The sequence below is a fragment of the Sinocyclocheilus rhinocerous genome, unplaced genomic scaffold, assembly GCF_001515625.1.
Source record: "Sinocyclocheilus rhinocerous isolate Xijiao unplaced genomic scaffold, SAMN03320098_v1.1 scaffold711, whole genome shotgun sequence".
NCBI lineage: Eukaryota > Metazoa > Chordata > Actinopteri > Cypriniformes > Cyprinidae > Sinocyclocheilus > Sinocyclocheilus rhinocerous.
In genome coordinates, this window is record NW_015641018.1 from 827,391 (window position 1) to 831,584 (window position 4,194).

A 4,194-nucleotide genomic window follows, 5' to 3' on the forward strand; every position below is an offset into this window, starting at 1 on the left:
TTTTTTTTTTTTTTACTAATACTTTTTTAAATATTTTTTTTACTTTTTGTTATGTTTTCCCCCATAAAACTATATGCAGAATTTTTGGTTACTGTTAAAAACGAGTGCCAGTACAATAAAATAGCTGTTCATTTGTTATTTCTGATCTCATAAAATAATTTATCACCCAAGGAAGCATAATAAAATAGGTGCAAATTAACTTTGACAACCCTAAAAATACAATTTGTCAAATTTAAACATGCGAGCCTCGTTTGAAAACCCCTGCTAAAGAATCTTGTTGCTGTCTAGGAGAAACATCTGAGCTATTTAGAGAGATCTTGTGTGATTTGTCTGTCCTTTTGGGGGAGTGTTTGACTTCAGCTTGCTGGTGTTTTGTGAATACCTCAACAGCAGGACGCCGAGCTCTGAGGTTGGAAAGACATCCTGGGAACGGTTAATCGTTAGGTGAGCGCCTACCACCTGTCGGGGGTCGAACTTGAGAGAGGGATGAGAAACGAATGACCACCAGCAGACAGTTGTGCAGACTGTGTGTGAGTTAAAGTGTATCAGTGCTGACCTGAAAAACCCCTTTTATCAGGAGACACATTTCCTCCCCGCTCTCTGTAGGTAGTTCCCCAGAGGTTTACTATCTCTAAGAAGAGTCACCCTGTGCTCTCTGCACCTCTCAAGCATCCATCTCTCTCCCCTGCAGAACTATCAATTACCTATTTGGCTGGAAATCAAAAGGTGTTGCTGATGTAATGCAATGAAACATACTTTTTGGCCAAAGGTTATTGAGGAATTTGACTTTTAATGAGGTAAGAGAACGTGGAGAGTCAGTATCTGAACTGTTAGTTTGCGGCACATTATTTACTACCAAACTGTCTTACTAACTATTAATAAGCAGCAAATTAGAGGAGTTAACAGTTTGTTAATGGCGAGAATTTGAATAAAATAAAAAGTGTGACTGAATATTTTTTTAATAAAAATGTAATGCACGTTTATTTTTTGTTGCACTTTTTTTTCCCACTTGCTGTAGGCATTAACGGTAAAAAGCAGGGAAAGACAATCTGCCAAGAAAGTTTGCGGGTCTTTCAATGTAGTTGGATGTTCTTGACTCCTGCTCTGAATGTCAAACTTTTAAAAAGAATTTTAACACTGCAGAATATTTCAAACTTCTATTTAGTGGTATGTGACCACATAATGAAACAAACAGGACACAGAACAGCTTGTCCAATGCAGTAATGTGCCTTTAAGTTAAAGTGTGAGTAAAATTGAATAATTTTTTTCTCAACGAGAGAACGAATGTTATGGATTTTTGCATTTCTTACGATTTTTTCATCCTTTTTACTTAACATGTGCAACAAAACCTGAAGCTATCAAACAGCTTTGGTCAATAAGACCAACAGTGGTTCATATCTGAAATACTCAGACACAAAAGCATGCACTAATTTCCTCTCCAATATCTAGGATCTGGTCGCACAATCCCAGAGTAGCATATTTAACAGAGGCAGTTTACCAAAAAAATGCATATGAACCCGTTTTTTCTTTTCTCATTCAGCTCATGCTATAATTTTATATGAGGGTGACTAAATAACTATTCCTTTAACTTTGAGCCTTAAACAGAACAGGAAAGAACTCATTGCAAATGATATAATATCACATTATAATCACTCAGTGATTGCAAACGTGAATAGGGTCTAATGTGCTGTGTAATAACATCTTTTGGCCCTTTCTAGTTGTTTTTGGAGCTTGAATAAGAGTATCAGTCAGAGTAACAGGCCCCAGTGGAGTCCTCTGTCCCTCACATTTCACACACCTACTAACAAAATGAGTATTTGTGGGAATGACACTCAGCACACATTACCATCCAAGAACTGAAAATTTTGTTTTAAGACTCTGGCTCCACGAAATTATCCTTCATATTTGGCAAAAACAAGGAGGCCGATTTTTATAAAAGACTTAACAAGGATGGAAAAAGGCCACAGTCAGCCAAACCATTGTGGCTTTTACTGAAGCGTGTGCTGCAGTAATGCAGGCTGGAGGAGGCATTCAGCTTTCACTGAATCACTATTAATGCAGAGCAGTGGGAATGTAGCTCTCCTCAACGTTTGGCAAAAGCTTCATCCTTGGCTTGATTGTTTTAGCAGAGCCTTGGTCTGGATTTTAATTGGGAGAGGACATTGAATAACCTTGTGGTGTCTGCAGAATGCTCTTCAGGGACAGAATACTTCAGCTTGACACCTGGGAAACCTTGATGGCTTTATTGAATGTTGCATTTCATATCAATGGCCATTTTAAATGGGATGTGAGGTCAAATATGATCTCTTTATGTCTTATAAAGACCAATCGTGTTTTGCTATGATTTATTTAATTATTCTTTATCTTTTCTCTGTGCCCTAGACATATTGTTGAAAACTAAATATACAACATACATTCTAATGAGTAAGCTGAATATAACTGTTATAACTGCTTGATATAATTGTTTATCTAAAGGCATTTGAAACTGTTGTCATAGCAACAGGTCCGTAAGTTCAAAGTCATTTTATGTAAATAGGATTAGATCACAGTGGAGGTGATTCTAATGTCTGCCCCAGTCCTCAATATAATTATTGAATACAAAAATAATTCAGTTTATTTAAAAAATATATATATATATATTAATATTATTATTGGTCTTTTGGGGGGTTGGTAAGATTTTATTTTAGTTTTTAGTTTTTGAAAGAAGTCTTTAATGGTCACCAAGGCTGCATTTATTTGATTAAAAATACATTAAAACTGTAAAATTGTTTAGTGTTATTTCAATTAAAATAACTGTTTTCTATTTTCATATATTTTAAAATATTATTTATTCCTGTTATGGACTTTAAATGAGATAAATAGAAAGCATTTATTTGAAGTGAACAAAATTTGTAACATTGTTAAAGTCTTTACTGTCTTTATTTTGAAGTGCTGAATAGAAGTCTTAATGATGTCAAGTGCAGTTATTATTATTTAGTATGGTACTTCATGAACCAAAAAAAAATAAAAAATAGGATAATAATCTTAAATAGTGCAGAATTTTAAATATCGCTTATTCAAAAATGTGTAAAATTGATCAACTCTTTTGATCCTAAAAGTTTTAAATTGATATATATATATGTAACATAATGTGTCTCAGCTCTGCATTGCTATTCGTGGTTTTGAGTAATGATACGTAGATGTTTCTGTAAGATCTCTTTCCTGAAAACACATTTAGCCCATAAAAAGGAGGGCAACTGCACTGAACAGTTTAAGAGGTAGTAAATAATTGGAGTGCCGGCTGGTTTGGGCAGACTTCTTATTCATTCCACTGACTGCACCTTTCATTTTCCCTGACGGTTATCCGGGCTCTACTCCTCTGGAGTCATATTTTATATGTTTAATATGGTAATGTTCTTTCTTCACCTTGCAGATGCTGAAAGCCCCCGGTGCATCAATGTCTTAAAACAGTCATTAGCCACCTACCATTTTAAAGCACATAAGCTCTCAATGATTCCCGTAGATGCTTATCATTGTCGGTGCCTGGGGCTCAGAATAAAACCGGCTGGACATCTCTCCGGTACCAAGGACCTGTTCAGAGCGTTAATCAGGACTGCTGATGTCTAAAGGCCATGTGCAGTTTGGAAATTGCCTGGACTTATTTTAATGTACTGCATATATTAAGAATTAAATTACTGCATCAGGAAAAAATGAATCTTTTTAGTGTTTATAAGTAAAGTTTATGCTTACAAGCTGTATGTATATAAACTGAATTGTATAATATGAACATATTGACAGCATCTAAAATGGAAAAATATTAATGTATGCACAATTTAAGAAACATTGAATCTTTTAGGATCTTTTTTTTTTTTTTACTTTTATTCATCAAGGACACATTACACTGATCAAAAATAGATTAAAAAAAAAGATTCTTATAATGTTACAAAATATTTCTATGTCCACTAAAATATTAAGCAACACAACATTTTTCAACATTGCGAATCAGAAATGTTTCTTGAGCTCTAAATCAGCATATTAGAATGATTTCTGAAAGATCATGTGACACTGAAAACTGGGGTAATGATGCTGAAAATTCTGCTTTGCTATCAAAGGAAGAAATTACATTTTAAGATATATATATATATATAGACATATCTATATATTTTTGGGTAAAGTTATTTGAATCCTTCTAAACAAGTTAAACAAGCCAATAAT

General features: G+C 34.2%; 1 long non-coding RNA gene across 1 annotated transcript in view; it reads left to right on the forward strand.

The window, feature by feature from the left end:
* Positions 1-3,462, forward strand: part of LOC107753788 (uncharacterized) — a 63,776-nt gene extending 60,314 nt beyond the window's left edge. The window contains exon 4 of the long non-coding RNA XR_001641504.1: positions 3,413-3,462. This is a non-coding gene — a long non-coding RNA (uncharacterized LOC107753788). The remainder of the gene's footprint in view (positions 1-3,412) is intronic.
* Positions 3,463-4,194: the final 732 nt, after the last annotated feature.